Here is a 26,614-nt window from a genome sequence, read left to right as displayed (position 1 = left end):
TACCTCATAACTTTAAGTTTGAAGTAGTAGAAAGAAATATGTTAACTTTACTGAATATTAGTTTTTTAAACTATGAAGTCCAAATGTGAAATTTCTTTCAGAACCAGCCTCTTACCTACTGAAGAGAGGATTTTCATTTTAGAGATCCTGTGTTCTACAAGTTCTGCATATACGTGCAATATTTACATTTCTACCTTCCTGATATGTTCATCAATATAGTTAGAAAAATATTTTTAAAAATCAGAACATATGAATAAGATCTGTTTTCTTCTTTTTTTTTTTTGGAGGTGGGGGTTGAGGTGAGGGGGTAGGGTGAGGCAAAAAATGGAGAACCTGAAAAGCCACATAGCAAAGATATAAACAACAAAATAAGCAACTTAAATTTTAAATTTGAGACAGATGAAAATACACAGAGCTAATTATTTTCATTGTGAATATATAATCATAAGCATCCCAGAAGCCAGAGCAAAAATAAAAACAAAAACAAAAAACCAAAAAAACTACAGCATCATCTTTCTGCCTAGGTATAGAATTTTTAAAGAGAATTTTGGCTAGTTCTTTTACATATTTATGTTCAGAGTGCAGACAATATGTATTTATCTACCTTTCTGTTCTTATCGTTATTTCATCATCACAACTGGATATTGAGATGGATTTGTCATCCTCTGATGCTCATGTTGAGGCTTATTGAGCTAAGAATGCTAGAAATGGAAAGTGATTAGCTAGCTGGCTATTCAGAGAGACACATGCCTCTTATCATATGCATATATTTCTTTGTTGCAATTCTGTTACAATTTATTATTTATGATTTTATAATATTCCATGAGTTAAAGATCCATGATTTACCCAACTACTCCCTTATTTTGATGTGTTTAATGAACATTTTGTAAATTCCTCTCTGAAGGCACAGTGTGAGGATTAATGAAATAGATCACTTAGATAGTGTTCTGCAATTTATCATGTATGTGACCAGGTTTGATGCTGACATCCATCACATTGAAGGAAACTTGAACCTCACCACATTGAATTTAAGGAAACTTCAGAGCTGTGGTCTCTTTCAGTTTCCCCATGCCTTCTCTGTGTCTATATAAAGAAAAAAAAAAAAACCAAATCAATATTACTGGATCAAATAGTATAGTCATCACATTTATGATCTGGTATATGTTATAAATTGACTTTCAAAAGATTTATACCAATTTGATTGATATTACAAGACAGTTGTTTCTAATACTGAGTCATTATTTATTTGAAGATTACTAGTGTAATCTCAAACCTAAAATTACATTTAATTCATACTACATATGACTAGTGTACAGATTGAATTTTTTTATAACTTCATAATATTTTGTATGTAAATTCTATAGCCTCTACTACTATTATTCTTTTTTATATAAGGGAAAGGAACTTGATGGTTTTCTCATTTTTATATAATAAGGTCACTATCATTTTTTCTTATTTATGTGCAAATACAAAAATAACTCCTAGTCATCCTTGTTATGATTAATAATGGTCTAACAAAATAGATTTTTTTAAAAATAAAATGTGCTGCAAAATGTGTTGTAATAACAGTTTAAAATGAATTCTGAGAGAGGTGTGAGTGAGAGGGACAGAGAGATAGATAGAGGCAGAGAGAGATAGAATTGAGTCTAGTTCAGCGGGGAAGCAATTACAGAAGCCAGACCTTCTACCTTCTGCAACCCACAATGACCCTGGGTCCATGCTCCCAGAGGGATAGAGAATGGGAAAGCTATCAGGGGAGGGGGTGGGATATGGAGATTGGGTGGTGGGAATTGTGTGGAATTGTACCCCTCTTACCCTATGGTTTTGTTAATTAATACTTTCTTAAATAAAAAAAAAAGAATTGAGTCTAGTGAGTGTTGCTTCTCTCTCTCTCTCTCTCTCGTGTGTGTGTGTGTGTGTGTGTGTGTGTGAGAGAGAGAGAGAGAGAGAGAGAGAGACAGAGACAGAGAGGGATCAGGCCTAGTGAGTGCATTGGATTGCTTGTGTGTGTGTGTATGTGTGTGTGTACATGCCCACGTGCAACTGGGAGGGACATCATCTCTGGCCTATGTGCATGGCAAAACAGCATATATATAAGTCAGCTATTTTGCTGGGCCACCTACAACATGTCATTGGGCTATGGAAGCTGATGGTCGAGGAAAGTGCTTTTTCAACTGTGTATGATTACCCCTCATTTCATTTATTTTCATTTCCCACATTGTTTAGTTCTGAATTATGAGAAGCTATAAATTCTATATTCACATTTTTAGAATTTACAACCACTCATCAATAGGTAGGAAAGACAGATAAGAAGGTTTTAGATTTATTATTAAATGCACAAGGTGTTAATAGTTCTTTTATTTTCTTTCCCAGAGCATTGTTTAACTCCGGCTTAAGGTGATGCTTGGGATTGAATCTGACATGCTCAGGCATGAAATTATTTATTTATTGTATAACTATGTGCTATTTCCCCACGTCTGTCCCGATAGTTTTCAAATACCTTACTTGGGAGAACACTGAGATTTTGTAGTTCATGAAATATCTGATTACTTCCATTTGATACTATTAAATACTTTATTTGAAAATCAACCTGTTAATTTACTAATTAAAATCCCTGAAATGCAGACACTGCAGAAAGCTGTCTTTTCAGAATTTTCAGATTTGAGCTGTGGTTCGGGTGATGGATTTTTATCTAGTATAGTTGTAGTAAGATTTGCTATAAGCAAAGAATTACTCTGTATCCTATAGGCCCTTTCAAGGATAATTGAACTGACTTGTATTTACTATTAAAATGAGTTTTCTTAATTGTGAATGATAGAGAAGAATTAAAATTTTAATATCTTTGCTACACACAAATGGAGAGGGAGAATAGGACCCAAATATTTATTTAAATAGGAAGAGAACTGCAGCATCACTATGGAAAAAAAAAGGCTTCCTTCTTTTTTTCTACTATTTATTTATATATTTTTTACTTTTTCCCCATTTAGCCTAGAATGTAAATACTGAGTGAATGCCCCTGTTGTCATGTTAGTTTACACTCCAAGTTCTGTTTAATGCTGATAGATAAAGATGAATATCAGTCCTTCTCCAGACTTATGTGTGTTTGTAATGCTTTTTTCTTGATTATAATTTTAAGTTAAAATACATTATCCTTTTTATCACTTTATTGAGTAAGTGCCTATATACAGGATTGTTCTTATCACAAGGGTAGAGGCTCATATTTCCTTCCCAAGATAGGTGTTAGTATGTCTGACCCTTCACTAAACCATCATAATCCTCATTCGTAGGGCATATAAAACACATCTTCTATGAATGTATTTTGAAGAACTATCAGCTTATGTTTAAAATTCATGGTAAGTGATGATTCTTGTAGGACGTGACTTGTGTTGTTGTGGTGGTCTGGTGTCGGGCTGCACCACGGAGAAGAGAGTGGATGTCCAGAGCAAAGGGGTACACAAATCTTTATTATAGGATGGGGGGGGGTTTGGTTCAGACCACATGGAGCCAGCTGGCAATGGCCGTCCCCACTACCTGACCACGGGGGGAGAGCAGGGAGCGAGACTTCAGAGAGGGAGAGCTGAGAGCCCAGAGAGAGGGCGGGGTAAGGGGGCTTTTTATTGGGTGACAACCAGGGGTGACGTGTAGGGCCAGGATTGGTTGAAGGGGGCACTGCTAGGATTTCACAGGGCGTAGTAAAACCTGGGGGCGGAGACTGCATCAGAATAACTCCTCAGCCACAGACTTGTCTCTCATTTAGAAACCTCAGAAGGCTGTTGGTGGCTATTACAGATATTGAGTAACTCCTGGAGGATAGGGTTTCCTATTGAGTTTTCTTTTGATGTATGGAAGCTTTTTAATTTGATATATTCCCATTTATTCAATCTTGTTTTTGTTTCCCTTGCCAATAGGGTGAAGTCTCCAAATATGCTTTAGTATTAATATCATGAAATGTTTTACCAATGTTCTCCTACTTATTTTATACTTTCAGGTCTGATACCCAGATTTTTGATCCATTTTAAGTTAATTTTGGTGTATGGTGTTAATTGGTGGTCTAGTTTCATTTTGCTACATGTGGCTGTCCAATTCTGCCAACACCATCTGGTTTTTTTTTAAATTTTTTATTTAAGAAAGGATTAGTGAGCAAAAACATAAGGTAGGAGGGGTACAACTCCACACAATTCCCACCACCCAATCCCCATAACCCACCCCCTCCCATGGTAGCTTTCCCATTCTCTAGCCCTCTGGGAGCATGGACCCAGGGTTGTTGAGGGTTGCAGAAGGTAGAAGGTCTGGCTTCTGTAATTGCTTCCCCACTGAACATGGGCGTTGACTGGTCGGTCCATACCCCCAGTTTGCCTCTCTCTTTCCCTAGTAAGGTGTGTCTCTGGGGAAGCTGAGTTCCAGGACATATTGGTGGGGTCTTCAATCCAGGGAAGCCTAGCCAGCATCCTGGTGGCATCTGGAACCTGGTGATTGAAAAGTGAGTTAACATATGAAGCCAAACAATATGTTGAGCAATCATGGATCCCAAGCTTGGAATAGTGGAGAGGAAGTGTTAGGGAGGTACTCACTGCAAACTCTATTGTATTTCTGCTTTCAGGTATATATTTTGCAGTAGTTTATGGATACGTGTGCACATAAGCTCTCTCTCACAGAAACTGGTGTATATCTAGGTTATGGGACTTTGTTAGAAAGTGAACTACCTGAGATGAAATTAGAGTGTACTATAAAAGGAAAGGTCTCACCCGAGTAATGAAGCTGAAGGGTTGTCATTCCACACGTGAAGTCTCTGGATACAGTCTGAGGTGAAGCATGTTGAGGTGGCAATCGTTGCATTGGTTAGGTTGTGATTGGCAGATGCAATATTATTTGGTTTGGATTGGGAGATGCATACGGGAAAGTGGGCCCTATCCAAGGGTTCCAGGACTGGGGGAAGTAGGGGCTCTATAGTGAAGATGTGAGGTTCCTGCTGTCTTAGGGTTCAAAAAGACAATCAATAGTTAATATTATCATCACATTATTTGTTAATTGGGTTAACTTTGAAAAGTCCCTTTGTTATGGTTTGCTGTACAGTACCCAGTATATTGTATATAGCTGTGCTATTGGATGCTTCTAATCTACTTGGTCTAGGCTTTTGAGAGAGTCCGCATATCAAATACATAGCCTATATATTAAAAAGATTCAGTTTGTCTTTTGAGAAACTTTGAGACATACAATTGATTTCCCCCTCTCATATTAATTAACTACTGATTTATATGTCTACATTTTGCTAGGAGTGTACATAAGCACCATTCCCACCACCAAAGGACTGTGACCCATCCCTCCCGCCCACTCCCACCCCCCACCTGGCCCAGGAAGCTACATGTCTACCCCTCACCACTGGGTTTTTTACTTTGGTGCCCTACTTACAATTTGATCAGGTCCTGCTTTTAGTTTCCCTTTCAGATCTTCTAAGTCAGCTTCTGTTGATGAGTGGGATCATCCCATACTCATCTTTATCTTTCTGACTTAGTTCACTTAACATAATTCCTTCTAGCTCTGTCCAAGATGGGTCAGAGAAGGTGGGTTCATTGTTCTTGACAGCTGCATAGTATTCCATTGTGTATATATACCACAGCTTTCACAGCCACTCATCAGTTGTTGGGCACCTGGGTTGCTTCCAGGTTTTAGCTATTATGAATTGTGCTGCTATGAACATAGGAGTACACACCTCTTTTTGGTTGGGTGTTATGGAGTCCTTGGGGTATCAGCCCAGGAGAGGAATTACTGGATCATATGGAAGGTCCATGTCTAGCCTTCTGAGAGTTTTCCAGACTGCTCTCCACAGAGGCTGTACCAATTTACATTCCCACCAGCAATGTAAAAGGGTTCCTCTGTCCCCACATCCTCTCCAGCATTTGTTGCTGCTGTCCTTTTTGATGTATGCCATTCTTACAGGAGTGAGGTGGTATCTTAGTGTTGTCTTAATTTGCATTTCACTGACAATCAGTGACCTAGAGCAGTTTTTCATATGTTTGTTAGCCTTTTGGATCTCCTCTGTGGTGAATGTTTTGTTCATATCCTCTGCCCATTTTTGGATGGGGTCATTTGCTTTTTTGGTGCTAAGTTTGCTGAGCTCTTTATATATTTTGGTGATTAGTTTCTTGTCTGATGTCTGGCATGTGAAGATCTTCTCCCATTCTGTGAGGGGTCTCTCTGTTTAATAGTTTCTTTGGATGTGCAGAAGCTTTTCAATTTGATGTAGTCCTATTGGTTTGTTTCTGCTTTAGTCTTTCTTGCAATTGGGTTTGATTCATCAAAGATGTCCTTGAGGTGTATGTGGGAAAGTGTTTTACCAATGTTTTCCTCTAAGTATTTGATTGTTTCTGGTCTGACATCTAGGTCTTTGATCCATTTGGAGTTGATTTTTGTTTCTGGCAAGATAAAGTGGTTCAATTTCATTCTTCTGCATGTTTCAACCCAGTTTTCCCAGCACCATTTATTGAAGAGAGCCTCCTTTTTCCATTTAATTCTTTGGGCCCCCTTATCAAAGATTAGATGCCCATAGGTGTTGGGATTTACTTCTGGGCTTTCAATTCTGTTCCACTGGTCTGTGTACCTATTTTTGTTCCAGTACCATGCTGTTTTGATGATGATGGCTTTATAATATAGTTCAAGGTCTGGGAGTGTGATGCCTCCATTTCTGTTTCTTTTCCTTAAGATGGTTTTGGCAATTCTAGGTGTTTTCAGGTTCCAGATAAATGATTGTAGTGTTTGTTCTACTCTCTTAAAGAAGCTTGGTGGAACTTTGATCGGTCAACACCATCTGTTTAAGAGACTTTCTTTTCCCCAGTGGGCAGATTTCACCTCTTTGTCATAGATGAGGTGATTATACATGTATGGATTGAGTTCTGGACTTTCTATCCTATTCCACCATTTTTGTTCCAATATCACAGTATTTTGTTTACTACTGTTTTGTAGTATAACCTGAAACCAGGTATTATGATGCTTCCATTTTTTCCTTTTTCCTTAGAAGTGCTTTTGCTATTCATGGTTTTTTAAAGTTCCACACGAATTTTTGAATAATCTGTTCAATTTCCTTGAAATATGTCATTGGGATTTTAATAGGGATTGCGCTGAATCTATAGACTGCTCTTGGCAGAGTATCTATTTTAATGATATTTATTCTCACAATCCATTAATAGGGGATGTTCTTCCATTTCTTTGTCATCCTTGATTTCTTTTAACAGTGTCATAGTTTTTCTTGAAAAGGTCATTTTCATCCTTTTTTAGATTTATTCCTAGCTATTTGTTCTTCTTGGATTCAACTGTAAATGATATTGCTTCCTTCAGTTTAATTTTTTTCTGACTCATCCTTTGCATAAGGAAATTATAATTTTAGTATTTACATATTTGTTTAGACTGTCTTTGTGGCCCAACATATAGTCAATTCTTGTAAATGTTCCATGTGTACTTGAGAAGAATGTTTATCCATTACTTTTGGGATAGAAAGTTCCTTATATATCTATTACATCCATTTCATGTCTATTTCTCTATTGATTTTTTGTTTAAATGTTCTGTCTCTTGCTGTGAGTGGTGTGTTGAACTCTACTGTTATTATGTTGCTATCAATGTCTCCCTTGAGTTTAGTGTTTGTTTTATATATTTGGGTCCTCCTAAGTTGGGGGCATATATATTTATGATGGTTATATCTGTTTGTTAGATTGATCTTTTACCCATTATGTAGTGTCCTTCTCTATCTCCGATTATTTTCTTTGCTTGAAAGTCAGTTTTATCAGAGAATAGGTAGCTGTCCCTGCCCTTTTTTTTTGAGTTATTAGCTTGGAACATCTTGCTCCAACCTCTTATTCAGTTTCCTTTTGACTTTTCTTTGCATGTGTGTTTCCTGAAGACATATAATGGCTGGATCCTGTTCTTTCATCCATTTAGGTACTCTGCATCTTTTGACAGGTGAATTTCGGCCATTCACATTTAGGGTGATTATTGATATGTGTGGTGTACTTATGTCAATTTTGATTTTTGTTTTGAGTTTATTTTAAATTGTTGAATCTTTGCCCATTTGTTTCTATCTGACCTTTTGTGTGGCTAAGTTTGAAAGTATTTCTTCTCCTGTTTGTTTTGATCATTACAAGAATCTGTTTACTGGTTAAAACCTATAGAACTGTATACTTAGCAAACAAATAAATATATTTTGTTTATGTATACTACAGATAGTTAAAAATTAAAATGTATAGCTTACTTACTATTAGTCCATTGCTTGTTTCACCACATTTAATCCTTCAATAGCCCCATTAAGTTGATAATATTATATTATTACTGTTGCTAACTATATTGAGTGTTCATGACTTCCCAGGTCAAAAAAAAAAAATTCAGAAAGTAGAACCTAGCATAATGCAGGTTTATGCCACAGTTTACAACTCAGGGTTGGGCCCCTACTAGAGAGGGGATGATTACCTCTTTTCTCAACCTCTTGCACATGCTGCACCCCAGTTGTCCAGCTAACTGATCAGTGTTTACTTTTTTTTATGCCAACTGATTTAAAGTTTTCAAGCAAACAAAGTTTTTAAATGACTATCTTAAATGCTTATTCTCAGAGAGGAACTTAACTATTGAATATTTTATCCCTAAATTGTTTTTTTAATATTTATTTTATTCATTTATTCCCTTTTGTTGCCCTTGTTATATTGTTGTAGTTATTATTGTTGTTGGATAAGACAGAGAGAAATGGAAAGAAGAGGAGGAAGACAGAGGGGGGAGAGAAAGATAGACACCTGAAAACCTGCTTTACTGCTTGTGAAGTGACTCCCCTGCAAGTGGGGAGCCAGGGCTTGAACCGGGATCCTTACGCTGCTCCTTGCACTTTGCGCCACCTAAATTCTTAATTTGTACTACTGATTAAGTTATTCTGAATTCTTTCTAAGTACTACTAATTTTCTAGAGGGTCATTATGGTGACCTCAGTGAATATCCTGTTCAATTTGTGTTCAGTTCATGCCTTTAACTTAGTATTCTTAAATATCTTGCATGTAGTAACAAAAGGTGACATTGATTAATTAACTAACACGGCCAACATTAGACTGAAGTGTAGGAGGTAACACTTTAGTAAATAGAAAGAGCTTCAGCTCTTTCATTAAAGAGGACAGTAAAGACAGATTAAAGAATTTAATTCTTTTTGCATATTCTATATTTATTTGTTTAAATATCAATTTCCTTACATTCTGTGATAGCTTTTTAAAGTATTTTCTTTCTTCTACTTTAGTGATAAAATTAAGGTTGAAATTTCTGTTATTTGCTTAATATCATATAACTAATAGGTGGTATAACCTTATACCATTTGTCTACCAAAAATTGAAACTAGTTTACTTGTTATCTATAGTGCCCTTGAGAGATCTTATTACACAAATTCTGAACTTACATTTGGAAGTGCTCATTTGTTTGTTTAATCGGAATTTTTTTTTTAGGTAGATCATGTCTTGGCTTTTGTATAGTCTTTACTACCCTGTTTAATTTAAGATAGAGACAGAGAAGAAGAGAAAGAGGCAGGTTAAGAAAGTACCTGCTTTGCATTACCCTCCTATGTTCTGGTCAAGGGTTCAAACCCAGTCCTTGCATATGGTGAAGTGAGCATTATACTAGGTGAGTTATATCTCGAATTCTAGCTAGACTATTTATTCCAGAGCTTTATGTAGGCGATGTTTTTAATTTAAAGGGATGTAAGAAGCTATAATTGGCTTCACTTTCCTTTACATAAGTAACCCTGGGGCTACCAGGAACAAGGAATGAATAAAGATAGAAAGGCTTCAAATAACATACAAACATATACTACTTTAATGTCCACCTTCCTTATACACATCCACTTTAGGCTCTGCAAGATAGTATAATAATAATTATTATTATTTTAATATTTATTTATTTATTTATTTTTATTTAAAAAGGGAGACATTAACAAAACTGTAGGATAAGAGGGGTACAACTCCACACAATTCCCACCACCACATCTCCATATCCCATCCCCTCCCCAATAGCTTTCCCATTCTTTATCCCTCTGGGAGTATGGATCCAAGGTCATTGTGGGTTGCAGAAGGTGGAAAGTCTGGCTTCTGTAATTGCTAATTGCTTCCCTCTGAACATACTCCCAGTCTGCCTCTCTCTTTCCCTAGTAGAGTGAGTCTCTGGGGAATCGGAGCTCCAGGACACATCAGTGGGGTTGTCTGTCCAAGGAAGTCTGGTTGGCATCATGCTGTCATCTGGAACCTGGTGGCTGAAAAGAGAGTTAACATACAAAGCCAAACAAATTGTTGAACAATTATGAACCTGCATTTAACACATCAGCTTAGTAATAATGAAGATAGCACCAATTACATTTCTCATGGATGAAGTCAAGAAGGAAGATTATAGAGGAGGATGTGTTTGTCATGAGTAGAAAGAAATTGGGGATTTTTTTAATGTGAGAAAATAATAGAACTGTAACTAATTTTAAGTTTCATCTACTGAGAAAATACCATCTTAAAAGACAAGTGATTATGTTGGATACTTTTGGCTTTGGGCCTAATATTTGACTTTAGAGCAACTTTAAAAGATTAGACTTGGATCTACTGGCATATCACATTTCAGGCTAGGGGCAAAAAGAAAAATGAAAAACAAAACAAGAAACTAGTATAGTCACAGGCCCTTTGGAAATTAACTAAATATGCCTACTACAAAATGGAGGACCCCCCCCCCCTTCATCTGTACTATTATAACCCTTAGGTCCATGATTGGTCAACAATTTGTTTGGCTTTATATGTTAACTCTCTTGTCAACCACCAGGTTCCAGATGTTAGCATGGTGCAGATCAGACTTCCCTGGACAGACAAGTCCACCAATGTGTCCTGGAGCTCCGCTTACCCAGAGCCCTTCCCCACTAGGGAAAGAGAGAGACAGGCTGGGAGTATGGATGGACCTGTCAATGGCCATGTTCATCGAGGAAGCAATTACAGAAGCTAGACCTTCAACCTTCTGCATCCCGCAATGACCTTGGGTCCATACTCCCAGAGGGTTAAAGAATAGGAAAGTTATCAGGGGAGGGGATTGTATACAGAGTTCTGGTGGTGGGAATTGTGCAAATTTGTACCCCTCTAATCCTATGGTTTTGTCATTGTTTGCTTTTTATAAATAAAAAATTTAAAAAAATATTTGTATTGGATTTTCAAGTAGAATTAAATTAATTCTTTATTTCTGCATTTAAGAGTAATGTTTGAGGATGTAAGAAAGCTGTGCTAACATCATTGCTGATATTTGCCCTTCATACTCTTTCTGGAGCTATTTAGACTTCTGTAATATAATGTTGCTTTCCTTGGAAAAAGGACTTGGAAATAGAATATTTGTCAATATATTTGTATAATCCAACACTAATATTGAAATACTTCTGAATAGAGTAAGTGTAATATAAAGTATGAATAGGTATAGCTTACTTAGTTTTAAAGGACATGTCCACACAGTCAGTGGACACAACGTGGTCTACTGTTGGATTTGACCTGGTGCTAGGATATATCAGCTTCTCTGTACTGACTTGGTCTTGGTTGTGGTGGTCTTTTGATTGAAAAAAGAAATTTCAGTTGACTGAAATTTATGTTTGAGGAGTTTGGTGACTCTGGTGAGTCCCTACAGGCCTAACTTAACCCTATATAACTGCTAAGTTGAGAATAACAATCTGCCATGTATTGCAAAGAACTGGATGAGAGTGTAGCAACACCTAGAGAAAGAATCAAGCTAACACCTTGTGCATTTGGAGTTGGCAAACCTAGGGTGGGGGTGCTTGACACAGAGTTCCAACACTCTTCATGAGTGGTAGTTGTCCTGGGATTAACAACCAACTCCAAGCTAACATATAAACAGTATGAAGCCAGTTTCTGTATGGACTTGTTACTTGGTAGGTCTAACTTTTCATTTTCTTTAACTTCTTTAGGTTGTTTGATCATGTGTAAGTAATTGAACTTTTTTTTTCTCATTTATCACCTAAAAATTATGACAAATTGTCATTGTTACAGTGATTGTAAGGGAAAATTTAAGTGGTACATAAGATATGTACACACATATGCTAACATAAAATATAATAAATATGATAATTTACAATGTGCAAGCTTTTTACAAAATGCCTATTAAATTATAAAATATAGGCAATTTAGCTCAGTTGTTTAGTGTACTACTTTGCCTCTTATACAACTTAGGTTCTAAGCTGCCATCCCACCATGTTGAATGAAACTTTGGTATTGTGGTTTTTCTCCCACTCCCTCTTACCCCTCCATGAAAGGTGAATGCAGGTGCCAAATTCTTCTAATGTGTGGAAATTCTATGTTGAGGAACTTTGTCCCAAGTCTGTCTTCTACTAGTAACATCACTCAGTATTGGCTTTCTTGCATTTCTTTAGTGATAAGTGGAATATTTCTTCATAAATCTGTGGGCCTTAGATTACTTTTTTATTTTTTTACAGCTGTGCTTATTCTTTGCTATCAGTCACTTATCAGATGTATGACATGCAAATATATTCTCCCATTTACTGTCTAATTTGCCTTTGATGTGTAGAAGCTTTGTAGTTTGATGTAATCCCATTTATATACTCTTGTTTTTGGTTCTCTTGCCCATGGTGTTGAGTCTCTAAATATATCTTTGACATGAAGATCCTTCAGTTTCACTAGTGTTTTTACTCTATATATTTTAGAGTTTCTGATCTAATATCCAGGTCTTTGATCCATTTTAATTTGATTTTGGTGTATGATGTTAGGTAGTGGTCTAGTTTCACTTTTCTACACATGGCTATCCAACTTTCCCAACATAATTTGTTGAAGAGACCTTCTTTACCTCATTGAATCATTTTGCCACTTTGTCATATATTAAATGGCTGGCTTATTTGTGGGTTCCCAATTCTACTCATTGATCCAAGTGTCATTTTTTATTCCAGTACCATTTTATTTTTAATTCTTTTAAAATTAATGATTCGATAATGATTTACAAAATTACATGTCAACAGGGGTATAATTCCACACTGTTCCTGCCACCAGAGTTCTGTATCCCAAGTCCTTCCATTGCAAACCACCATGGTTGTCCTCTATTGGTCTGAGTTTGCAGCTCATTTCAGGACTAGTCTTCCACTGGCAGGGCCAGATACCCCAGCCTCCCTTTGGAGACTGGGACAGTTGCTACCATAGCTGATCTATGGTAAGGGCAAAGTTCTGAGAGGGCCCACAAGTTGGCTTGTGATGATGTTCCTGATAGAAGTGACCAGTGGTGGTGCAGAGAGGGATCCATTAGAGGTCTAGGTCCATCATATTTGTGTGGGAATCCAGGGATTCCCTGACTATGACCCCAGATGGTGTGGTGGTATGATACCAAAAGGCCCATTATTAAATATGTCTCCTGACCTTGTCCTATTTTTGTAGTCCTCTCTTTATCTGAAGACCTTAGACTTTCTCACAGTTGTTTAAGCACTGAGTGTCATTTATTAAGCCTAAACAGAGTTAGTTTGTTAGGCACTGCCTTCTTTGGGCCTTTCTGTTAGATCGCTAGCTTCTTCTTCTAGCGTTTGCCCTTCGTCCATAGCCAGTTAACAGCGTCAGGTTGAGCCTGATGTAAAGTTTCAAGACCTCCTTTGAATCTGGAGAGGTGGCAGTCATTGACTATGTGGGTCATAGTCTGTCTGTAGCCGCAGGGGCAGTTCGGGTCATCTCTGGCTCCCCAGCGATGGAACATAGCGGCGCACCGGCCATGGCCTGTTCGATAGCGATTGAGGAGGGCCCAATCATAACGTGCTAGGTCAAAGCTGGGTTGACGCTTGCAGGGGTCTACGTGATGAGGTGTTTCTTCTTTACCTCAGCTGACTGCCAACTCTGTTTCCAAGAGTCTGGAACAGAAAAGTTCAGTGTAGGCGTAGGGGACCAGATTGGATGACAAGACGTCAAGCATTGGACAGGGTGGGTGAAGATATCCGCATATATTGGCAGGTCTGGTCGAGCGTAGACGTGGGAAATGAACTTAGATGATGCCGCATCCTGACGAATATCTGGCGGGGCAATGTTGCTAAGAACTGGCAGCCATGGAACCGGGGTGGAACGGATCGTTCCAGAAATTACCCTCATGGAGGAATATAATTTGGAATCGACCAAGTGGACATGGGGGCTACAGAACCATACTGGGTCACAGTATTCTGCAGTGGAATAGCATAATGCCAGAGATGATGATCATAGTGTGGAAGCGCTCGCACCCCACGAGGAGCTGGCCAGTCTTGCAATGATGTTATTCCTTGCACCCACCTTTGCTGCAGTTTTTATGAGATGTTCGTGAAATGACAGAGTGTGATCGAGAGTAACGCCAAGATAGACTAGCTGGACTTCATGCCGGATTCTCGTATCATCAAGTTGCACATTAAGCTCACATGAGACCGAGGCATAGTGTAGATGGAAAACAGATGATACCGTTTTTGTAGTGCTAGGGATTAGTCGCCATTTTTTTACAGTAATCAGATATCAGAGACATGTCTTTCGTGAGTGTTTCCTCGAGGATGTCAAACTTGGATGACTGAGTTGCACAGCAGATGTCATCGGCGTAGATGAACTTCCTTGAAGAAGTTTCTGGGAGGTCATTGATGTAAATATTAAATAGCGTAGGAGCCAGAACAGAGCCCTGGGGGAGGCCACTTGAGACAAGTCTCCATCTGCTAGACTTGTCACCCAGATGCACCCGGAATCTTCTGTTTTGGAGAAGAAACGATATAGTGTTGGCCACCCATGGAGGCAGGCATCTTGAGATCTTGACTAGGAGACCACGATGCCAGACTGTGTCATAGGCTGCTGTGAGATCAACAAAGACAGCACCCGTCTTTAAATTCTTCTGGAATCCATTTTCAATGTAAGTTGAGAGGGTCAGGGCTTGTTTGCAGGTAGATCTTCCTGGGTGGAAACCAGCTTGGGCGGGTGATAGGCATTTCTCTGTAAGTGGAGAAATTCATGACAGAAGCAGCCTCTCAAGGAGTTTGTAACACATGGAGAGGAGAGAAATTGGTCTATAGCTGGCGGCCAGTGTTGGGTCTTTCTTTGGTTTCAAAACTGCTATTATCTTTGCATGACGCCAAATTTTGGGCATAGATTTGGATTCCAAGATGTGGGACAGGAATGTAGTGAGCCACTTCTTTGCCGCAGGGCCCAAGTTAAGAATGAGTTCTGGGGTGATGTTATCATAGCCAGCAGCCGTTCCCGGTTTAACCCTCTTCAAAGCATCTTCCAGTTCAGACAGTGTAAAGGGAGAGAGTTTTGGAGATGGACAAGATAACCGGAAGTAGGATGACCACTCATGGGAAATTTCTCTTTTCCAGACTGCGTCGATCTTAGCATGTCCAACTTGAGTTAGGTGACTGGCCACTGAGCTTGGAGATACGGGAGAATGGGAGACGGGAGGGGGTTGGCTACCGGCACCTAGTCTGTGAAGAAGCTTCCAGGCCTTCCTACTTGAGTGGGTGAAGTTCAGACTTTCCATGAGTTGTTGCCAGCAGGCTTGGTGTGCTGCATCCAGGGAGGCAATGAGATGGTCAGCCACATCTGGGTCGCCCGACTCATCATACTGCTTTAGTAGTTGCTCGTATTCAGCATCAAGACAAGGCGTATAATTAGCACGTCTCCCACGAGGAATGGCTTGGGAAGCTGCTTTGAAGATGGTTTGGCGGAAGCGCCTGTAGGAATCTTCAGAGGGGATAGAGTTAATTGGAATTGCAGGAATAGATTTGTTGGTAAGATCACTGAACAGACACCAGTTTTCTTTCTGAAAGTTCCATTTTAGTTTTGCCAAGCACAGAATCAGTGGGAACTGGAGACCAATGTTGATGATAGCTGGGTGGTGATGACTGTGCAGGAAGTCCTTGAGAACTTGTGTTGTAGTGGGAAAGGCTTGGCCGTTGACTGTGCTAATCCAGCACAGGTCGGGCTACGAGTCTTTATTCCATCTAGCACTGTGAAAAGAGCCTGGCTATTTGGGATCATATAATAGGGAGAGGTCATTCGCTGAAGCCCAGTCGGCTAAGATAAAGCCGTCAGCACACGTGGAGGAATATCCCCAGTCTTGGTGATGACTATTAAAGTCTCCAACATAAACGGCTGGGTGATTCGGGCTAGGCAGGACCTCATTATCCCATGAGGCACTAGGAGGCTTATATACACTGATGAGCTGAATAATTCCAATAGTAATGGAGTTGTAGAAGCTCAAAGAGGCCGTGTGGTAAACGTCCACAAGATACGATTTGGCGTAGATGGCTTGTCCGTGTTTAGGATGGAGATTATAGCATATTAAATCAAATCCACTGATGGAGAATTGAGCAGCTTCATCGACTGCTATGTGTGTTTCTTGTAGGCAAATGACATCTGCCTGATGCTGTATCGCCAATTGACCAATAAGAACACATTTGGCAAAGGACAGCTCCTCAACATTAAGTTGGAGGACTCGAAGAGCAGGACCAACAGCTTGAAAGCTGGCAGGAGCTGCTTGTTGCTGGCTTTGAAAGTGACTGGGATCCATGTGGATTCAGTTGGCTAGGAAGGATCGTCAGTTTCCCCAATGAATGGGTACTCACAGGATGCACCACGGGAAGGTCGATCCAATGCATCCCTAGATCGCTAGCTAATTTTATCTAATTCTAATAAATTAGAGAATTTATGGTGATTTCTTTAGGCACTGAAACTAGGATTCCAGGTTTATTAGGTCTAAGTCTAATCATCGAAGATTATTGAATACTATTTGAGTTATATAATTGCCCCTAGCTTATGGCTATAAGTACGCCTGTACTGAGTACCCTATATGCTACCCCATACCTAGTATCTCTAACTTGTTAGATGATGTACTATCTAAAGTGTATGTAGGTTATGTGTTAGGAAAGATCATATGTGTTAGGAAAGATCTCACCAGATTTGAAGAGTTTTGAGGTTGACATCTCAGGCCTCGTATTTCTGGTTGTAGTCCACTGTAAGTATTCAGTAGTGGCATAATGTGGCATGGCAGCACTAGTGGTGATTTGGTTGAGGTCACCATAGGTGGTATGGCAGTAAGGGATCAGAGAGAAGAAATATCAAGAGGTATAGGCATATTTCTAGAGGTTCTAGGAATAGGAGAAATGAGGACCCCAAGGAGAATGCAAGGGGTTTCTTGTAGTCTTAGAAAGACCTTAGAATAGGAATAATCAATTGATTTTAAAACCAACAGTTAGAACTTATAGTAATATACTAGATCTTACTTTGCTTTGTGGCCTTTACAAAATTTTTTTTATATTTATTTATTTTCCCTTTTGTTGTCCTTGTTGTTTTTTATTGTTGTTGTAATTATTGTTGTTACTGATGTCGTCGTCATTAGATAAGACAGAAAGAAATGGAGAGAGGAGAATAAGACAGAGGTGGGAGAGAAAGAGAGACATCTGCAGACCTGCTTTACCACTTGTGAAGTGACTCCCCTGCAGGTGGGGAGCTGGGGGGATCTAACCAGGATACTTATGCCGATCCTTGCTCTTTGTGCCATATGTGCTTAACCCGCTGCGCTACCATCCTACTCCCTGCTTTGTGTCCTTTATGGTATATAAACATCTTCATATTTTAGATACTGACAGGGCCAAATGGTCTTGATCTGTCTGCCGTAAAGTTGTAGTTGACTTAGATTTTTAAAAAACTACATATGCACATGTATTTTTAGAGCTCCTTGTATAGCTTAACCCCAGTTTTAGAGTGTGATCATATTACAAATCTGAAGTATTGATTACTTAGGCTAAAGCAAATATTTGTGCTTAGAGCTATGGGCTAAGGCAGTTAGAGATTTTGAATTACTATATCTATTCTCTCTCTGACATGTTACCGAAAGTCTATGCCTGCCCCCCCAAATCCTCAGAAACCACTATAGTTTTCCACAGTTTAAAATGTCTGTTCCCTGCTTTGTTTTGTGGTTAGCATAAGTATAATAATTAGCATTATTTATCTAGAAAATTCTTTTTTAAGTTGCTCTTGATTAACGAACATTTGCTACAACTGCATTGTCCTTTAATTCCCTCCCCAATTTGCTTGTTCTTTCCTATTTTTAATGGATTCTTAATTCTAGCCTACTGTGCTTCACCGCATTTGGAACATGTATTCTTTTGCTTCCTTCTTTCTTGTGGGACTTGGTTCAGTAGTTCTTGTAAGGTGGGGTTGATTGTGGCAAATTCCTTTTTAGTTTTTGAATATATGAGAAAACTTTAATTTCTCCCTCATGTTTGAAGGATAGTTTTTCAGGATACAAGATTCATAGCTGGAATTCCCTCTCCTTTAGAACTTTTAATATGTCATTCTTCTCTCTCCTTGCCTCTAGGGTTTGTGAAGAAAAATCTGATGAAAGTCTGAAAGCTTTGTCTTTGTATGTAATTTCTTTCCCTAGAAGCCTGCATTTTTTTTGTTGTCATTGAGTTTACAATAATCTTCCTTGGCATTGGTCTTTCTGTACTTATAAATCTGGGTTATTGTTCTTCCTTTTGAATGAAAATGTTCTGAGGGTTTTCTAAGAGAGGGAAGATCTCAGCTAAAATTGCTCTGAAAAATGGACTCTGGGCCTTTCACCTTCTCCTCCTCAGATGCACCAATCACTCTTATATTCAATTGCTGATGGAGTCTGAAATTTCTCAGAGAGTTATTTCAGTCTTTCTGAACCATTCCTCTCCCTCATCTTTGAATTGAAAGAGTGGACTAACCATATCTTTTAGATTGTAAATTCTTTCTTCTGAATGTGTGAGTCTACTTCCTAAGCCTTCTACCTGAGTGTGGATTGCATTTAGAATGTCTTTTACTCCATGGAATTCTACTTGAAATTTTTATTTCATGCTTCCTAACTGCTTAGTGAGTTCTGATTGAAGTTCTTTCAAGCTTTGAAGATTCTTAGCAATCTCTGTTCTCTCTTCTGTGCTTTAATTCCATAGTAAAATGCTCTTTCAATTCTTGATTAGATTCTTGGAGAGAATTAGCTTTCTGTAGTTTGTCTTTCTAACTCGTAATTCCTTGAATTTCTTCTATTTCATTTCTATCTGGCTGATATAGCATGGTTACCTCATTAGTTCTGTTTCTCTGCTTGTGCATTTGTTGTGCTGGTTATTGCTGACCAGCAGGTGGTGCTGTTGTCATCTCTAGGCTTCTCTTGTTTGTATGATCCATGGTGGGTGGGATGGGGTGGAAGGGTGATTGCTTTGGAGTGTCTTGTGGTTACAAATGTTCTGTTTTTTGTTGTATCCTTGCCTTAAATTTATAAGGCTAAACCAACCCTGAGCTAAAGATTAAGAGGTTTTAAGCCCCTTTCTTTTTTCTTCCAGCACTAGGAACAATCTTCACTACTTGCTGTTTTATAGTGAAATCACCAAAATGGTGCAGTTCAATGCTGTCCTACTCAGAGCTCTGATTTAGCTGTGTTGTCCTTCAACTCATTCCCCCTTTTGCCCCAACCACATGTGAGCACCCAACTGAGGCTGAAGAATCTTTCAGCTGTACACTATGAGTTCAGTGGGGTCTCTTGTATTTATTTGTTGCTTTTGGGGGACAGATGATTCAAGCCCAGTTATTCTATGGCCATGCATCCCAGAAGTCTGCATCCCATGCTATTTTGATTACATGCTATTTTGTCATCTAAACTGAAGCTGGGGAATTCGATATCTACATATTTCTTTCTTTTCTTTTTTTTTCTTTTCTTTTTTTCCTCAAAAATGCTATGGCACAAATTTTTGGACAAGTTGTTCAATTTCCTTGAAAAATGCCACTGGGATCTTGATATGGATTACAATGAAATTGTAGGTTGCTTTTGACAGGATGGTCATCTTACATATGTTTATTTTTCCATTCCAGGAATAAGAAATGTTCCTTCAGTGCTGTGTCTCATTGTTTATTTCTTTTAACAGTGTTCTATAGCTTTACTTGCAAAGGTCCTTCATTTCTTTCATGAGATCATTTCTTTGGTTTCTTCTTGAATGAACAGAAAAAAAAATTAGGCAGAGGATGGAGTACTGAATTGGACCTAAGTAAGACTCTGTGCTTACTTCTGATTTATGGTTAAAGGCCTCTCTGCACATTACATTTTCTCATTTCCCCCTAACCTTCTTTATTACTACTGTATTTCCCAATCACTTTAGATCACAATTTTTGTTATTGCTCACAAAATGTTAAATATTATAGTTTGGAGTGGATATATGTAGTTTCCTTTTGTCTCACTTTCAGAAATATGTTGCAATATTTTCTCCCTATGTTCATTTTCTCTGGGGAAGATATCAGGAGTTATTTTATTCTCATGTTTCTGGCTTTACTGTGTCATAATATCTCTTGCTTGACACTTTGGGATGTCATGTGCTGGCATCTAGGGAGCATGGCAAAGTCAGAAAAGGAGCTCTGAATTTAAGGTAATGATGAATTTAATAAGGTAATAAGGTAATGGTGAATTTTATGTATTGTATTGATTTTCACTGAGTCTGTGATTTTCAGGAAGTCTTCCAAATCCAGAAGATACTTCCTATATGAAAATACATTCTCTTGAACACTTACCTTTAACTACCCTTGAGGAGTGGTGTCTGAGGCCACTGGCTCATCTTTGGAAGTTTCATTTCTTTCCCTGAGATATTTGTGAAACCATCATTCTTCTGAGAATTTGACTTCGAATTCAATCTTCCATTCCCTGTACAATTTTTATTCCCTTCAAAATTTAGCAGTATAACTTATGTCTACCTGACATGTTTCCGTTGTTTTTATCCAGTTATCTGAGTTTGTTAACTGATTTATTTATTTAAATTTATCTTTATTTTATGAATTTTCTTTCATGAAAGTTTTCAGAAATCCAAACAATATCATAAATGAAGTAATGTTGGTTAAACCATTATATAGGTTTCAGATGTACATCCTTTTAATTAGATTTTTGTGTGCAGTAGATTATGATCACCACCAAAAGTTTAGTTTCTACCCTCTAACATATAATTAAGCTTTTTGCCCAACTTATTTTACACATTTCATTCCCCTCTGATAATGACTATTTTGCTAGTATTCTAATTGGAGAATTAGTGAACAAAAGCCATATCACCTGGGGTGTAGGAAAACATAGTTTATTGGCACAGACCCAGAATTAACTCACACTACAAGTTCTGAGCCCTGAATCTCAGGAGTTTCTTTTTCTTAGTAAAACAGTCCACAAAGATATGTTAGCTAATGATTCACAGTTGGTTATGTGAGGACTAGATAAGCAGAGGTAGTAAAATGCTTAAAGCTCTCAGGGCCATACAAACACCAGAAGATGGAGGGCAATTAATCTTGGAATTTATAGAAATTTCTGGACTTAGCAGTTCTGACTCTTTTTGTGTCTTTGCCTAATGTCCTGCCTCACTTCAGAGGGTGGAACATTCTCTACTGTTGATCCAAGTCGAGGGCAAGGTCGTATGGGGGCCCACAAAGAGGTCTATTGTGTTGTTTCTGATAGAGATGACTGGTCACATTGGGAAGAGGGATTTATTTGAGGTCTAGCCTCATCGTGTCTATTTGGGAATCTCAGGATTCCTGACTAGGGCCCCAGCTGATGGGGTGGCCTGATAGTCACTAAAGAGTCATCACTAAAGTATGCCAGTCTTTTGTCCTTGCTTTGATAAGGTTGATTTTGGAGTGAGTGAGGGAAGTGTAATAGGAAATAGGTGAGGAGGGTATCTAAGTCTAATTAGATATTATTTCCTTAGGAACTTTATACTGATTCACTATAGACTATTGCGTACTTTTGCTTTCAGGTACATGTTTTTTCCTAATTTATGGACACGTGAACATGTCCCTTATCTAGTGGGACCTGGTCTATATCTAGGTTTTGGGACTTTTTAAGAAAGTGAACCAGCCAAAATGGAATTAGAGAATACTATGAAAGGAAAGCCTCACCTGAGTAATGATGCTGAAGGGTTGACATTCCATGCCTAATGTCTCTGGGCACAGTATGAAGGGAAGCATGCTAAGGTGGTACTTGTTTAGTTGATTAGGTTGGGACGAGCAGACACAGTATCTTTTGGTATGAATTGAGAGAAGCATGCAGGAAAGTGAGCCCCACTCTAAAGGAATTGAGAGAAGCATGCAGGAAAGTGAGCCCCCCTCTAAAGGTTCCAGGGGTAAATATAGGCTCTATAGAGGAAATGGGAGGTTCCTGCTGTCTTAGGGTTTAATAAGGCAATAAATAGTTATTGCTATAATCATATTATTTGGCAATTGGGTTAACTTTGAAAAATCCCTTTATTAGGATTTTCTTTATCATACACAATATCACCATAATTTATGTCCTTTGACATTATTTGTATGTAGCTGTGCCACTGGTTTCTTCTGTTCTCCCTGGTCTAAACTTTTAAGAGAGTCAACATATCAAAGACTCAGCCTATGGTCTGTGCATAAAGAAGTTTGAGACTGCAGTCTAAACTTCACAAGGGACAAGGGTCAAAGCGGCTCTCTAGGGAGTCCTAGGGTAACTCTGTGTGCTGGGGTGATGTGAGCAGAGAGAATCTTAGACTCATTCAACTCCAGGGTTGGCCTCAGAAAGGTGTGCAACCCTTTTATTGAAGAGAAAGGTGGGCAGATATACTCCTAACTCAGGGGGATGACTGAGGTAACCATTAACCCAAACACAGAACAATACAATGCATAGTCACATTTTGACTAACAGACTGATCATAACTAAAAGGTTACCAAACAAGGTTTGGTCACAAGCTTTACAATGTATTTTTTCCAGAGGTAAGTTGCAGGCACTTTAGAGCAGCAGGGGAGAGGAAAAAGGAGACAGCTTGAGCAATCAATATGTTTGCTGGCAGTTTTAAAGTTAACATAGTAATTCATGGCTTTTAATTAAAGAAGGAAAGGGGGGATGTGGCATGCATAGATAGGTGCCCATATCTGGGGGTCAAGCCTTGAGAGTCTCATCTGTTGTTTCCCTAATTCTGCTAGCCCTTTTCTCCACAATTGTCTTCATTTCTGTAAATATTAGGTTTACTAATGCTTGAATACTTTTCTTATCTATGGTTACTTCTGATTTATTTGTAGTTTCTTCTGGGCTCCTGTCTTCATTCCTTGCAGTAGCAGTTTTATTTGCTCTTGGTTTAACCATTTTTTTTTATTGATGTGTTTTTATTTTATGTTCTGTTGTTCTTCAGTTGTTGTGTTTTGAGTACAATCCATGCTATACTAAATACCTTTATGACAAATGCAGTCACCAACCTCGGAAATTACAATTGTAACTGAAGCAAGGGTAGAAGCAGTTTAACCAATACCAGTTAGCCAAACAATGCCTCATGTCCAAAAAAAAAAAAGCAACCAAATCCAAATGAAAAAGAGACAGGAAAAAAGGGTTAGAAAGAATAGACAATTATTCAAATCTACTGTCCACTGTAAATTCTAGGAGTACCAAGAGGAGAAAGGGAAGTAGAGGAGAGACACACACACACACAGAGTCCACTCTGAGTCAGATTTCTTCCCCAAAGTAATTAACAAACCAGTATCAGTGAATTCAGAAAGCAGAAGAAGGGGGAAGAAAGAAAAGATGACAAAAACGACAAAGAAAAAGAAAAGAAAAGAAAAAAATAGCAGTGAAAGGAAAGATTTTTTTAAAAAATTAGCTAGGAGGAGGGAGAAGGGGGTGAGTGGATAGAGGAGGTAGGTAGAGTGAAACAAGTTTCTCTCACAATGGATAGGTCACTAAGTCATCTAACAATGGAAAATACACTGAAAGTTAATTTTGGTCAACCTGAAGGAAAGGAGGAAATGGACACATGTATATATAATAGTGATAAAAAATAGAACAGTGTAAAAAACCGTAACAGTTAGTCTACAGCTCAGGCAGTCTGAGCAAAGACAGCCAATTGTTAAAAAAAAAAAAAAAAAAACCTTCCAGGAAGTCTTTCCCAGAGGGGGTTAGGCTCTGATTGGTCAGATATAATGTCACTCCAATTGAGCTTGAAAAGAAAAAAAAGAGTAAAGGGAATCAGAAAGGAAAAGGATGGAAATCACACCCCTAGTGAGCCAGGAGTCTTGGTAAAGAAAAAAGCTCAGTGGGGAGCCTGCAATAGCAGGCTAGTAGAGGTCTGGTTATAGGGTGGGGGAGAGGGGTGCACTTCAGAAATAATTAGTAAATTTACTTTCTTTTTTCTCATCCAAATTGAGCTATAGTCTGTCAGGCTGCACCATGGAGGAGAAAGAGGAGATCCAGAGCAGAGAGGGAACACAAATCTTTATTCACGAGGGCACCTCAGAGTTGGGTGGGAGTGCAGCAGTTCAGGCCATGTGGAGCTAGCAAAATGGCCGCAGTGCAAAACCCTTCCCTGCGTTCAGTCACCAATGTGAAAAGTGGGCAAGAGAGAGAGAGAGGTGGAGGCAGGAGGGATTTATAGGGCAAAAACCCAGAAGTGACAAGTCGGGACAGGATTGGTTGGGGAAGACACTCCGGGAATATCATTTCAACTCTTGCGGGAATTTACAATGCCTTGAGGGGACAACATGGTGGATGTAACCCATCATAGGCACCTCCTTGGTGTCACACTTAACACCCCCTTATTCACCATCCTACTGATGACCAAGTATTCTACCCTTTCCAGCAGTTGTTGTCTGAGGTCATGTCAGCAGCTACCTCTAAGTCTCCATCTTGGCTCTGCCCCTCTGGAAATCACTTTTAAGAAAAGTATATTTCTCTGAAATTTTTATATTTTTAAACTAAGTTACCTTAAAATAGTTTAGTTTAAGATTTTATTATAATTTAATTTATAAAATGACTAAAACTTTAAGGAATCTGTCACCAAATTGATTTTCTAGTTTATCAAAAACAGATAAACTTTTAAGAAAAAATACATTTCACTAAAGGGGAATAGGGTGATAGTTTGGTTGAGGAGGATATGTATTGATTGTACCTGTTGAGAGGAAGGAAGCAGCTAACTGGGACCATTCTTTAGTTCCCTCATATGGGGTACTAGGTTGAAAAATCACAAAGAGAGCCAGTAATGTTTCAGGGAGAATGAGTATTTATTGGGAGAAAGTAAAGATAGAAAAAGAGAAGAAGTACAAGACATATAGGCAAATAGACTGAGAGGAGAGAGAGAGAGAGGGAGGGAGAGAAGAGAGACAAGAAGGTCCTGAGCCTCTTGGTCTTCTCAGCTTTACAGTCCCTTTGAGTAAGTGCAGGACACTCAGGGGATGTGCTTCAGCCTTTGTTCTTCAGGTGCTCATATCTACCTCCATTTGTATTTTATAGCTTTTGCAATAAGAGAAGGAGGGAGTGCTGATGAGAATCTGCAGACACAACTGGACCTTCTGGGCCCTGCTTCTGGGCCCCTTTCCTGGCTTCCTACAGGGTGCAGGGGGAAATTGCCCTTCAACATACCTATCTTGGGAAAATATGGAAATGTATACATGTGACAACAAATTCCTATAAATCAACATTTATCAATACGTGATATCAGAATTAAAAAACATACATTTGGATATTGTCAGAAGTGTGTGTGTATGTGTGTATGTGTGTGGTGTATCTGTGTATGTATGAGACAGGGACATCTTTGGAACCTCCTCAAAGTCAAGTAGATATGAAAATTTTCTTTTTCAGGAAGAAGAAAAAAACATTAAAAAGGGACTTCCTTCCTGTCTTTGCTACATTTTTCCCCTCTGAAGACAAAATACTCATTTCTGTCTTCAGACTTTTCACCATCAGACACTTTATATTCCTGTAATTCTTCTTCTTGTTATCTTTGTGTATACTTGTAAAAAAAATTTGACTTTAATGCGATTTATTTTTCTGCCTACTAGCATTCCCTGATTAGGGACAATTTTAATTTCATAGATATTTTCTTTTCCCATGGTAGAATTACCTGGTTCTAGTGATGAGCCAGTAGGCTCATAGTCTGGCTCCCAGGAAAAGACATAATTAAGGATGCCATATGAATTTGGCAGAATTCCAGATGACATTTTTTGGGTCTATCATTTACAAATGGTTCTTTACTTTATCAACATTTTAAAGGACCATTTTGTCTTCAATTGATACTAGTAAAAAGTCTTTTTCCTGTTTTCTGTGATTTTCACTACTATTTTCTTCTGTTATGGTAATTGGCAGTACATTTAAGTCTAAACAAAAAGATCAGCACTGAGCAATTTATGTCCTACTTCCCTGGTAGATCCCCTATATGACTCCAAATCCTTTAGGGCAGAAGGTGGTTTTCTAGCAAAATATAATTGTACATGCTAGCATTACTCTTCAGGTGAATGATTTGTTATTTTATTTGTTTTAGAATTTAAGAAACTTTCCATTTTTTCACAAGGTTTTTATCATTGCTTTGAAAGGTTCTCTATCAGAAAGTATATAATTATTATTACTCAAAGCCTAATCTATATATATTTATTTTACCAGAGCTCTGTTCAGTTGATGGTTGGGTGGGGGATTGAGCCTGGGACTTTGGACCTGCATAACCATTTGGACCCTGCATAACCATTATGTTATCTACCCCTACCATAATATTTATTTATTTATTTGCTTTATTTATTTATTTAAGAAAGGAGACATTAACAAAAACGTAGGATAGGAGGCTTACAACTCCACACAATTCCCATCACCCGACCTCCATA

The 26,614-nt window shown here is 38.4% G+C and overlaps 1 protein-coding gene across 1 annotated transcript in view; it reads left to right on the top strand.

Annotated features, from left to right (window-relative positions):
• Positions 1-26,614, top strand: part of DISC1 (DISC1 scaffold protein) — a 457,161-nt gene that overhangs the window by 163,247 nt on the left and 267,300 nt on the right.

Source organism: Erinaceus europaeus, chromosome 6 (genome assembly GCF_950295315.1).
Source record: "Erinaceus europaeus chromosome 6, mEriEur2.1, whole genome shotgun sequence".
In the NCBI taxonomy this organism is placed as follows: domain Eukaryota; kingdom Metazoa; phylum Chordata; class Mammalia; order Eulipotyphla; family Erinaceidae; genus Erinaceus; species Erinaceus europaeus.
Note: the sequence above shows the minus strand (reverse complement) of the source record. Positions and strands in the feature narration are given on the sequence as shown.